Here is a 13455-nt window from a genome sequence, read left to right on the forward strand (position 1 = left end):
CTGCCTGTCCTCACCCCATGCTCCTTGTCCCAGAGATGGCAGTCAGCCTCCCGTCCTGTCTCTGTGTCTCTTTCTGCCAGGGCAGCTTTGTGAGCACGCATGGGGATGGATGCTCCTCTCTGATCTGCCTTCCATGCACATACTTCTTATGCATCACAGTGCAGTGGCACTTTGTAATAATCAAAACCATGCATGTCATAGGTCCATATTAGAGCTTTCTAGTGATTTATTCAAGCAGCTCTGATGATGCTTTTACTACTCACACTCTTTGTAACGGGGTATCATTTCCATTATTAAGATTATTCACTTTAGAGCACATGAAAACATATTAAGGACTCAAGAGACGTTTCAAAAAACACATCCTTTTTCCAAACACTTCCGTTTCAAATAAAGATGCATGACAGCAGACTGGTGCCAGAACAACAAAGAAGACAGAGAATAGCAAAGCAGCAAGCCTGTACAGTTGCTCACAGTCTGTGCACCTGTAATTACATCTCCCCTCCTGGTCACTTTGTGAGAGTCTCAAAGCCCCAGCAGCACTGCAGGAGTTTTCAGTCCTTTGTGAGGAGATGCGAAAACCAGAGGCATCTCCATCACCACCATCATCTTTGGAAGGGAACCTACCCTTGTCAGCTGGGTGGGTGACTGGTTGGGAGCCCACAGGCAGTTGTGTGGGTTGAGCTGGTGAATCGAATGAGCTAGCAATAGGCAAAGGAAGGATAATGCCTATCCACAGGTTTCTTGAGCAGGCTTTAGTACTCAAGCTCAGGGATTTACAGGGTTCTTAAATTGTAATATTAATGTTATCATTGGCCCCATATCAAACAAATTGTTAAATACAGCCACAATCCAGACTTCCATGAAATATTCACATTTTATTTTATTTTATTTTAATTTAATTTTATTTTATTTTTTAAATTCAGTTACATGTGGTATCATGGTATCATGTGCCCAGGCTGCAGCCAGGGTCTCCACACAGCTTGAGCAGAGGGGAGAGGACTCCCCACCTCCCCTACACCTTCCCTTCCCCTGGAAGAGGGGCTGTGGGCTGCAGGATATTGCTGCTTCCCCAAGCCCCAAGCAGAGTCTCTGTTAAGCTGCAAGGGACAGTGCAGAGGAGGCCACTGGATACAAACATTCATAGGGCCAAGGCTGGTGTCTGTGGGAACAGTCGGAGAACCTCTGGTTTCAATCCTGGTGTGCTGCAGTGTGGCTCAGGAATGTCTTGGTCTCCTCTCCACCTCCTGCTTGGAGTGTTTCACCCTTTGTGTGTAACCTTCTCTGCTGCAGGGCAGCCTCACCTGCTGCACACAAGGAGCACATGTAAGCATACACCTCTTCTTCCTTTCTTTTCCTCTCCAGTCCTCCTGTTTATCTGTGGGCACTTCTCCTCTCCCTCTGATGGAGCCCACTGGTACACCTGGGCTGGCTTCCTCCTCCCTCCTTCAGCCCCATTGCATCTGTTTTTCTTCCTTTTAATTGGACTCAGCTGAACATTTGTAGCAAGCCTTTGTGCATGCAGCAGATCACAGACCCACCAGCCCCCTGTGCAGGGAAAGGTGTCTCCCATCTCTCCTCACTCCCCTTCCCTGCAGGGGATGCTCCCCACCAGCCACCTCCAGCCCCAAACCTGGCGTTGGGTCTCACTCAGCAGCTCCCCGGGGCTGGACTGGGGCAGGAACCTGGAGAAGAGGAAACATCTCTGCAGATGCAACCCTGAAGCCCACCACTGCCCCCTTGCTTTCAGGTTGTGAAGAAGACAATTTACCCCGGAAATACCGAGGGGAAGGTGTACAGAAAGAACCAAGCAAACATCCTTTTCCTGCTTGCCTCTACCCATTTCTGATGCTGGGTGACATGAACAAAGATGTCTTACGGGTGAGGGAGATGCAGAATTTTCTACGCAGGAAAGCTCTAGCAAAATAAATCAGGGCATGAATATAAAAAAGCTGTAGTATTCCTCCCTCATTTACTGAGCGGGTTATAACAGGGACTCCGTGGGAGAAGTGTGCACCTCCCTGATAGGAAGACAGCTCACAGTCTCTCAGAAGGAATGAAGAGCCCTTGACAGCCTTCCCAGCAGAGCAGGCTGGGGAGCTCAGTGCTGCAGGCACGCGGCTGGGGCGGAGATGCTGGAAGCCAGAGCGGGCAAGCAAAGGAGCTGCCACAACGAAGCAGCAGCTTCAAGAAGCTGCTGAAATGACAGCACCTGGGAAAGGACCACAGAAGGTATGAGAGCAAAATGAAGGTGCTGCAAAAGAGAAGTGATGGGTGCAGTGAGGCAGCACCCACATCTAACAGGTCCCGAGGATCAGGGGGGCTCATGGCCACTGGGGTCACTGGGCTTTGGTTGCTCCTGGAAGAACAGCCAGGGCAGTGGGGCTGCTTTGCACTGTCAAGTGATGAAACACACAGACCCACACTTGGGAAGGGGTGTTCAAGGTGAGAAAATGGGGTGAAGAAGTAATTAGTGAAGTGACTCCTAATCGTTCGATCAAGCTGTGTTGGTGGTCAGAGACAGTTTGGGGCCAGAGGGGGAATAATCAGAAGAAGAAAACATGAAATGTGTTTGTGGCTGCAGTAAGAACAGTGTTTTGCAAAGAAAGATACTAGGTTTCTATACAGCCCAGGAGGGCTTTTTTTGTCCTGATTGGGCACCACAGGATAAAAAAAGAAAAAATAGTTTAATTTGTTTCTTTTGGTACCACAGGCACTGAAATAGCCTGATCATGGCTCTAGATCTATGGCTTGATATCACAACAGGGCAGACTGAAGGTCATTTAAGTGCTCAGCACATCAGTTAATTTTCACATGTAGAAACTGGATTTGTCTCTGCAGTAGACCTAGGTATTTCTGGGGCACAGCTCAGCTCACCTATCTGGGACATTTTTGGGACATGTTTTGGGTACATTTATGTCCAGGGAAAATGTCGTGTGTGAAACAGCCCCGTGGCTACTCCACGCAACCTGGCTTTGTCTGCGGTGACTTCTCATGCTTGGACACATTTCCCCTTGATCAGCATTTGCTAACGTGTGCAATGCTTCTGTGTGAGGCCTTCTTCAAGCTAAACAATGATGGATGATGGGTGTAAAGGTGATGGATGAAGTATGGTACTTATATGATTACAGGGGAAAGTGGGAAATGGTGCTCGTAAAAAGTAAGCAAAGTTACTTTGCAAGTTGATACTATCCTGGTCCAGATGTGGAAAACACAAAATAGGACAGGACAGGGCTCTGTCCTCATCAGGGCTCTCCTGAAAGCTTGCCTGAGTTGGCCCCAGTGCCTTTGGTCACTGAGCATGGGAGGGATGTATGTTTGCATTATATCACCCAGGCTGCAGGATCAGTTTTACATTTTTATATGTGGTAATCCTGCTGAAGGTGGAAGCCCAGGCTGGGTATTTGCTCTGACCGTGTTCTGTGCAGGCAGAGCAGGAGCTTTGGTTTAAACTCTTCTATTCATAAAATTATAAGTGTATAACATCACGCAAGCAGATGCCTCAAGAGGTCTTGTACCCAGAAATAACCCTAGGAGCTTGGGAACCCGGAGGGACTGTCAAAGAATCCTCTGGGATCCGTTTTCTGCTCACATTCATGTGCACTGCATTCAGCTCACGTATGAAATTGTTGTCAAGGTTGCGAGTGCCCTAGTTTCCGTAATCAAAGCCTTCCCGAGATTTGCATCCTGAAACGCAGATGCTGAGAAAAAGCAGATTACATAATAGCCAGCTTTGTTTATTTGCTTAAACTTGAGCTTGTATTACATTTGAGAACAAACGCAAAACGGTTCTCTCATTTTTTGCTTTCTGAAATAGTCTGAGGGCAGCGTGCAAGAGTGGGTACCCTGCCAGCCGCAAGCCCCTGCCTTGATGAAAGGTCTGGGCTCATAGGGAGCACGTGGAATTCCCCACCCTCGTACCAGAGGAGGTCGGGGAGATTACACATGAATTAGTGTAAGCAGACACCCTTGCAGCTCACAGCTTTGCCAGGGAGATGCAATTGAAAATTCACTTGCTAATTCAGAGGGCTCATCCAAAGAATGCACTTACATTTACATTTCTCTGCTACCTTTTATCCTAGAGGATCCCCAAAGCACTTTAGAGTTAGAGTGTAGTGTGATGTTTCCATGTACAAAGAACTTTAATTCCCTGCTGGATTTCACTGGTGTGTGTGTGTGTGTGTGTGTGTGTGTGTGTGTAGAGTTAAAAAAAGATTTCAGACACAGATGCATGCACAAAATTTTTCTGGGAGGTAGCACAGGATGTGCCTGTGCTGAGCCTTGCAGAGGGGTGAGCCTTTCCCATGCACAGGGAAGCCCAGGAATTATCGTTTGCATATTTGGTAGGAGAAATGGACGCATGTATTTTGTGACAGAGCAAGGAAATGAAGTTCTGGATAGAAACCAAGTCAGGGGAAGAAAACAGTGACTTTTTGCAAATTGGTTTACAACTCAGAATACTCCTGTCAGACAACTGGAGGCCTCAGAAGGGACGAACAGTATCATCCCAATACTGTGGTGCTGAAGCTTCTGTTTTTGTCAGTGCTTGTTAAATAGATTTGAAAATGCATGAGGGAAGATGGCTTGGAGATGAAGTCCTGCTTCAAATAGGAAGACCAGTAAATATAGTAGTATCAGGGAACTAAATAAGAACTGTCTAATATTAAGAAAGGAAAAATAAGGTAAATACTAGAGAAAGCTTTTGGTGTTGAGACTTGTGGGGCTAGGAGCTTTCTGAGTGGGAGAAGACCTGAAAGCTGCATCCCCTGGGACCAGGGAACCCAGCCTGAGGTTTGTCAGATGAAATTTTTCTAACAGCTACAAAGGTGTGAATATGAGCTCCTGGAATAACCTTCTAATAAAAGGTACTGAGGTATGAAGCCTACATGATTTTGAGGTGTTTCTTTTGTTTGTTCGTTTGTTTTGACAGAAGCATCTTCTGGCTCTGGCAAGGAAGGGGTAGGGTTGGATGAGCTTAGAAGGGATGAGCCCACAGAGTGGCTGCGCTGTGTGGTGCCCTGATGGGACCCAGGGGTTCCCCGAGGATTCCCTGCTCCTGGGACTGCCATGATAAGACACAAACCATTTTTTTCCTTGTTCCCTCATACGGCAGCACACGAAAAACACGTGGCCTGGCTACAGGGGCAGTGGTGTGCCCCTCCAAACCCACAAGCCCACAAGAAGAGCAGAGGTGGCTGTGAGCTGCGGAGCAGGGAGATGAAAGGTTTTCTTGAGTCTGATGGAAGCAGTGTGGGATTGGGGGTGTGGGGGCCCTGCAGCTCTGTGGGCACAGCAAGGGCTGGTTGGTGCCTGCTCCAGAAACGCCTTCGCATCCAACCTGACCTTTAGCCAGAGCTCAGCGGTGCTGATCAATAGGTTTTCAGAAGAGCTGAAAGGAAAGTGCGCTGGTTTAATGAGAGGGGTGTCCTTTCCCCAGGCCTGGGATGGCGTGAGGATGCAGCCTGTGTTGGAGGGCTGCGTGGCTTGGGAATGTAGCAAGGATGGGGAGGTTCAACCTGTGCTACTATGCTCACTTGAGGCTTTACTAAACTGAGTGGAAAGGAGAAAGTTCGCTTTTGGGTGACAGCATTTCACTGATCCAGGTGAAAACCTTGCGGTGTTATCCAGGACTGGGAGATCCTATCCACGTGGACAGAGGGGGTGAGGCTGTTGCTTGCACAAAGACACGCACCTGAGAGGAGAGAGGGGCTTTGCCCCCACGGATGTGTTCTGCTGTGCAGACATGGCCCCCTACTCCTGACACACCCTGGTACACCCACATCTCAGCCCCATGCACCTCTCCTCTCACCCCAGCACGCTTGCTCCAGGCTTTACTCTATTCAAGGGGGTAATTCATGCTAAAATTGTGCAAGCAGCTTGCTTGGCTCAGGTAGATCTACTAACTGTATCTCATTTTGTAACTCCAGTTTTTCCTGGGTTGTTCTCTGTCAGGCACAAGCACTCAGAAATACCCTCACAACCCCTCTGCAGTGTGTGCTGGGAATACAATCCTGGTGTGACGTGGTGTGGCTGCAGCTTTGTGCTGCTGCAGGTGAGTGTCTTTAGGCTGTGATATGTCAGCCATAATTCTGCTAGCATGGGGTTGCCTCGTACTGACTTTCCCTGACCATTTTCCTAGCAAGATGCAGCAAAAGGCTTTCCTGGGACACTCTGCACATGCTCAGTTGTAGGATCCACTACAAGCCCAGCTCAGTTTTCCTCTATTTATTGATAACAACACTTGGCAGAGATAAGAGGAGATGGTACTTTTACCGAACAGACTGCTCAAGTGTTGCCAGCATTTAGAATTCAGAGAGAAGAAGCCCAGACTCATTTCAAGATATATATATATTTAATAGTACTTTTTAGTTTCATTTTCCTTACCTTCTCTTTTCTGTCCCTTTAAGATATACTAGGGTCACATTCCAAGTTTTTTTTTTTTTTTTTTTTTTTTTTTTTTTTTTTTTCTCCCTTCCAAGCACATCTCAAGGCTCACCGCCTTGGGGGCTCCCCCCTGCCTGCTCTCTTTTTCTGCCTTGATGGAAGCTGCATGCCTGAATCCAGGACCTGGGTCTTGCAGCAACAAAAGGCAAAACATCACATAAATTATATCATAAGCAGGAGAATTATAAAAAATTAAACCAACTACAGCAACAGTGAGGATGACAAGCAAGCAAATAAGCAGTAAAAGCATTCTAAATTAATTTCTTGTTAGCTGTCAGCTGTACTGTGCTGCTCCATCAGGGATACAGGATTTTGTTTTCCCACACCCTGACCCCTCAGCAATTCCCTTTCTGTATTGCTCCTGGACTTGATAAGGTTGTCTCAGCCCAGAGACAGAAAGAAAGGATATTTTAGAACAACAACAACAACAATAGTAATACTTTAGTTTTAATTGTTTCTGTGTTGGAGAAGCTAAGAGAGGTGCTCATCAGTCATGTCCAGTAGATTCCCAAGCCCTGAATGATTGATTTTCCTCCTCTTCATGTCTGGGTGCAGCTCTGGTCCCACAGGTGAGCCCACAGCTTCCAGCCACCCTGTTTCGCCACCCATTCTTAAGTTGCGTTTCCCCAACTGACCCATGTCAGCATCAGGCACCCAGACATCTCCCTGAACTGTATTTCTCAAATCAGATTCTAAAAACCAAAAGCAGGTGCCGAGTAGGAATAACTTGAGATGTCTGCAGTAGAGAGGTCTTCACCTCAGCTCATCATTTAGGCTCCTGAATGCAAGCAGCAAGAGAAACAGGCACTGCTGGAGCCATTCATCTGACTTTCTGGAGATCTATCTTAAGATAAAACAAACCATGCCCTAGGAAATGACGATTTTTCTATATCAGCACTTAAAAGACTTAGTTCCTACTACATCTCTTCACAGCCAGCTGGTAGAATTGGGCTTACTCCAGAATATTCTGATAAACTTGCAGAAACACCTGAGACACAGCCAACTGATAAATAATGCAAAATTGTGCCAGGCCTGTAGTACAGCTACAAAATGAATGAAATCCATAAGGAACTGGTTACCCAGTGAAGTAGCTCCCAGAAGAAATGCTGATCATTGTGTTGGTGTTCAGGACATCCAGGTTCAGGTGCCCGAACTACCACTGCTGCACGCTTAATACCTCCAGCATGAGTAGCTTCACAGGCAAATAGGCACGTAAAGAAAAGCCGTGTACTCACAGTAAAATCTACAGAGAGACATGCACATACCCACAGTGCAGCCCTGCACATATGAAAGAACTCCCTTTACCAGGAACTAATCTCCCTTTCTGTTGAAAAAATAAATGTGCTTAGTCTAGGGAGGCAATAGTTCTTCCAAGAGAAAGCTCTATAAGAAAATGCTGCTCTGACCTCCCATGAATCCTTCATCTGAAAGCTGTGTGGCCAAGAGCCCATCTCTTTCCTTAGGCTTTCTCTGTAAGGCACAAAATCTATCCTATACAATGGGAAAGCTTTGCAAAATGCAGGAGAGGTGGTGGAGTGGATGCTGTGTGACCTGGGAGGTTGAGTGGATGACAAAGTTGTGCTCAGTTCGCTAGGCTGCAGCCCTGCTTGGGCAGGAGAGGAGCTGCGGAGCAGCTCTTGCGTCCCGTAACACCCAGCTTGGCAGAACAACTCCAGACTCACACCAGGGCACATGAGAGCAGCTTTTACCTTCAGATCCATGATTCTAGAGAACTGCTAAATTCCACCACTTCACCTGGACAAGATCTTTAAATTTTATGTTATAATAGTTACATTTCAGCTATAAGCCATTAGAATCTTAGCCAAAACCTTGTTAAATTGTCATGATCCCCAAAAGATATAAATTCCCCCTTCTGTGATTCATGAAACATATTAAGAGTCCCTTAAACATCTCTTCCACAAATCTATTCCCCTCAGTGCAGTGGGAAGCCAAGTTCAGAGTGATGTATTGCTCTGTGGGACAGATTCTGTGCTCTCCACACCAACCCATTGCTTACTGCAGCATGTAACATTTTTAGTAAGTTGTATTTCTAGCCTTGCAGGTTTTCAAGAGCAGGAACTGAGGTGGAGCTCTGCTATTTCTGAGCTGTCTCACAAAGAAACATGCTCTGCCTTTCTTTGTCTGAGAGAGCTACCAAGTAAGTGGAGAGCCTGAGGCCACTGCTCGCCACTGCTGCTGTTTTGTCATCCAGGACAGGCAAATAAGCTGACCCAGACATCCTGACCGATCTGCTAATCTGGTTTTATTTTCAGCGCTCAAAAATCTCCCTCTCTCTTTTAGATAAGCTTCTGTATGCATACATTTTTAAACAAGATCACTGCTTCTACTTTGATTAGGTGGAGTAGATCTGCTCAAACCTTCATTACATTTTATTCTGAACCAAATGAAGTGTACACCACTTCTCCCAGCCTGCAGAGCTCTTTGTTTCTTGTGTTGTGCCCCCCCCACCTTCTCATTTCAACACCTACTGCTATCCTGTGTTATCCTGCACCCCTGTTTGCATCCCACCCCTGGGACTCATGATTCCTAGCTGACTCCCAGCATGCTGCTTCCTTACAGAGCAATGTGCCTGATTTCCCAGCTTTTAATGGCCCCTGGGAAGTCATGTATTTCCTATTGCTTTTTGCCTCCCAGAAATGGATGCAGAGGTGCTCTCATCATACATTAAACCTGTACATGTTTATGAGAAAAACAATGGTCAGGGACCAGTCGTGTTGTAAATAGCACAAGCTAAAATGCAAGTTTTCAGTAGATTGGACTGTGATTTGTTTATTGGATAACTTGTAGCTATTTAACCAGGGCACAAATGAACCCAAGTGTTAATAAGCTCCAAGAAGCCAGTACCTAAAAGATTCACATGCCCATCTGCTTGGTAGGGACAGTATCACTGCAAGAGTGGGATGTTCTGCACAGGGAGGTGAGCTGAGATCCAAGGTCATGGAAGACAAGGGCTTCACTGGCAAGCGTTGCACTCCCATAGCACCCGAGCAAGCAGAGCAGGGCAGGTCCCATGACAGAAGGGTCAGCCAACAGTCCAGGGAAGGCCAGGAAAGCCTGCGGTGATGAGACATGACACACAAGCACATGGTCAACTCTGACTTAAGTCATCAGGGCAGGATCAGTGGGCATAGGTGTGCCTACAACATAGCTTGTGCAAAGTCCAGGGGCAACAGCCTGAGGTTAAGCATGGCTCTGGAGCCATTATTTGGGCTTCTTCCAGGTCTTTCCAATAGCCTCATCCCTGCTGCATCCACAGAAGGGGCCACCAAGAGCCGGACAGGAGGCGAAGTGACTTCAGAGCCCAATGGTGCACTCGGGTCTCCGGCAGTATTGCTGCTTGGGTGCAAGGAGCCTTGTGATCTCAGTCAGAGCATCTCCAGCCTTCAGATCTCCATCAAGAGCCTGTCCGGAAAGGTTGTTATATCAAATTGAGTCCTTGGCAACATCAAACATTTAAGTAACAGGACAAAGGACGCACTTTATGCTGACAGTTACAAGCAGGTGAGCCTCTCTCTGGACTGTTTTGTTGCACCGTACAGGGTATGAAACCCTGGCATCACTGGTTAGTCTCAAGTTTTTAACTTGTCTTTTGGTGTCAGAGATAGAGCACTACAGTCTTACCTTGCCTTTAAGAGTTTGGCATTCCTTAGTTGTACCTTAAATACTTGGTCACAGTGCTCTATCTCTTAAGCAGGTTAGCAGGTAAAACCATCATCTCCATGTATCCAAGGACATCTTGTCAAGGTGGTTCATATGATACAGTCCACAATGCCTTCAACAAATTCAGCCTTGAACCTTGTATCTTGTTCATCTACATGTTTTTAAAAAATTGTCAGATTTCATATAGTCCAAGAGAAGATCCAAAATTGTGATAAGCCATGGGGTGTATCACAGAAACTTACCCTTGGTATGCAAGAGCAACTGTTCCAAACAGTACTACAATAGTTAGGGAGATGTCATGATCTATAAGATGAATTTTCTACAGCTGAAAGTGCATCTGCAAACTTTTAGTGAGCTTCTTAGGCTTTATTTGTGTTCCTGAGGAAGGATTTTCCCCAAATGTTTGTTCTGGGTCTATTATGCCCTTTCTGAGATCCTAAAACCAGATGAAGCAATAGGATCTAGCTAGAGAAGAGATCCAAGGGATTGATGTGACCTGAACTGGTTTTAGTTTTAGCTGTGATTGCAATTGCCTAGGGGAAAAGTGACTGTTGCATAACTCATGGGAATACCAAATATAATAATATTTTGAGCAATATCACATCTGTAAAAGACATAAATCCAGACAGTCAACAGCAGCACTTTATGTTAAGTAGGTTTGTTTTGCAGCTTTCAAATTTTAGCTGTGATTCAATAACTGGAGTCCATGCTGGTGGAGAAAGAAACGCCACCATGAATGTCAGACACTGTCTCAGCAGAGGACTCAGGGCACTAATAATGTGTCACAGCCGCCGCACTGGGCTCAAGGAAGGCTGGGCCCAGGGAGGCATAATAAGGGAGGCAAAATAAGTAAGGCCACAGTGCCAGACAAAAGGGGAATGTATCAGGAAGTTAATACATAACAATTTTGACTGTATTATTTATGAGGCAATAATAATTAGATATTTTGAACTATTAGTCTTACCAAAGATTAATTAGACTACCAGTGTATTCTTAGCTCCATGTATATTGTGTGTTCTCTTTCACCTGCAACAGGGTTATTTCTCCTTGCTTTTATCACCCACTAGATCATACTCTGACTTTTGTTCCCCTCTTCCTGCAAGTGCTTCTGACAGGGAAGAATACCCTGAATACAGGAATTTAAGGAGTGAGAAGCCCTTAAGTGAATGTGAAACCCATAGATGAATGTGGAGTTTTGCAAATAAAAAGCCACTTGTTTGACTGTTTCTTAGCCATAGATGTCAGCACCAGCTCTCCATTATAAGAATGATCTACCAACTCCGATCTTTCAATAATCCATTTGGGATCTGAACCCATGAGAATATCTCCAGGCTTCTGTAGCCCTTGCATGTGTTGCAGCGATGTTCAGTGTCACTGTTCAGGGAGTTATTTCATCTGTTACCCACCCAAGTTCCACTAGTATTAGTGCGTCCCCCATGTAGCCAGGTGTAATTTCTACCCTAACACAATACGGGGGAAAATTACCAAAGGGAAGAGGACTGGAAGAGCCTCATGGGTGGTCCTTGATATGGTCAAAAGACAAAGTAATGTTGGCCTTGTTATGAAATACCTGACCAAAACTGGGATTATTTTTTGTATTATTTTTTTAGCCCCAAACAGGACTGGGACAACTTGTGTAGCCACGTCAGCTGTAAAACCAAAACTGGGACTGGGAAACTTAGTGCTGAATTTTCAGCCTGTACTTTTGGACTGCATTCATCGTGAGATCTCCATCCACCAGATGGATGTTGTACTTACAGCCCATACATGAGAGCCTATACATTCCTTGGTCCAAGCATCTGATTTCTCACCCTTCTCCAGGACGGATCCAACAGCTACTGCACTCCCAGGAAATGCTTTTCTAACATATCCTTATACAAAAGTGATGTATGGTGTCTTGCAACTTATTTTTTTACAAAAAGTCCATTTACATGCTTCGTAAAACCTACGACTCTGCAAACATCACCCAGAACGGTGATGTACAGCCAGGCCTTCAGACATCACCACATCTGCTCAGAGAAGAATTAACAAGACCTCACCAAAGTGAAGATGATTTTCAGTGCATAAGACAGTCTCCCAGGAAATACATCATGTTTATGTACAAGTTGCCGAGACACTTCAGGGGAGCTTATTACAATAAAAAAAGGAAGCTCCCACCCCTCCAACTGCACACAGCTCTCTCACTCACACAGTCCTGTACTGGAGTCCATGACAGAAAATAATGGTCTGAGGCAGCTGTATATGGCTGTGAATAATTACAGCATACACCAGGAGAAGATTATGCTACACAATTATTTCCAGGTCTCCCCTTTTTCTAGGAGCAAATTTTCTGTATACTAAGAAATAGCAAATGGAACCAAGTTTGATAATTCAGTAAACATAAAAATTCATAAAAGCCATCAATATCTCTCCCCACAATTACTGTGACCCATGTATGCAAAGCAGATCAAAACCCAAGGAACCTACATAAGCCATTGCCAAAAGTGATCCGTGTCATCTTGCATACAAGATGCTCTCCCACAAGCCCTTAGGCTGAGGTCATACAACCAGCACCTACCAGAATGAACTCATACAAACAATCTATAAAGTCAAGGTAAAAACAGTAACTACTGAGAGAACAGTTTTTCGCAGAATGACTACTTCATCCTTGACCTTTCTGTCCCAGTCTTCAGAAGAGACTGAAACCTTCACAAGGAGAATGTAGGAACTAAAATTTCATAACTCTACTGGTGATTGAAAATCACAGACGCAGTGGAGACACTGCATTTTCAGCTTGTTCCTATTGACCCTTTCCTGTAATACAAATGCCAATGACACTTTTCTGTCTCTGCTCTGCAGAGGCTAATAGCCTGTGACATTTTTCCCAGCCAACCTCTTTCTCCCCTGGAGGGGTTGCCTACCCTTCTGTCTCAGCACTTTCAAAACTTTTTCCTGCCAAAGACACCTATAGCAGGTGATTATGTTTCCTGAGCAGGTGATTATGTTCCCACTTCCCACCTGTGTCTGAATGCACACCCACACCTCACCTCCTTGAACTCTGTCCATCATCCAAGGGATTCCCACCACATCCCCTGCAGTGCCCACAGCACTTTGCAGGATCAGACCTATGCAATAGTTCTCTGCGGGTACCTTCTATCAGCTTCCCTCCCACCCTCTGTTACAAATTAAGCACTAAATCCCTGCCACAGACTCTTCAATTTTTCTTTCCAGATGTGTACAATCCTGCACTAGCAGCAAAGCTTTCTGTTCATTGCATTAACTGCTTCCCTGGGGAGCAGCTGTTGGCACTTACCTTAGTCCGTGTGTGCCTCCACTGTCACCCATCGTGCTGTT

The 13455-nt window shown here is 45.7% G+C and overlaps 1 long non-coding RNA gene across 1 annotated transcript; it reads left to right on the forward strand.

Moving 5' to 3' along the window:
- The first annotated feature begins 1841 nt into the window (after nt 1–1841).
- Nucleotides 1842–12040, forward strand: LOC311446242. Its single transcript, XR_014698814.1, has 3 exons — nt 1842–2229; nt 5950–6049; nt 11733–12040. It is a non-coding gene; the product is annotated as an uncharacterized lncRNA (long non-coding RNA).
- The last annotated feature ends 1415 nt before the right edge of the window (nt 12041–13455 follow it).

Source organism: Aythya ferina (assembly GCF_964211825.1).
Source record: "Aythya ferina genome assembly, chromosome: 17".
NCBI classification, from domain to species: domain Eukaryota; kingdom Metazoa; phylum Chordata; class Aves; order Anseriformes; family Anatidae; genus Aythya; species Aythya ferina.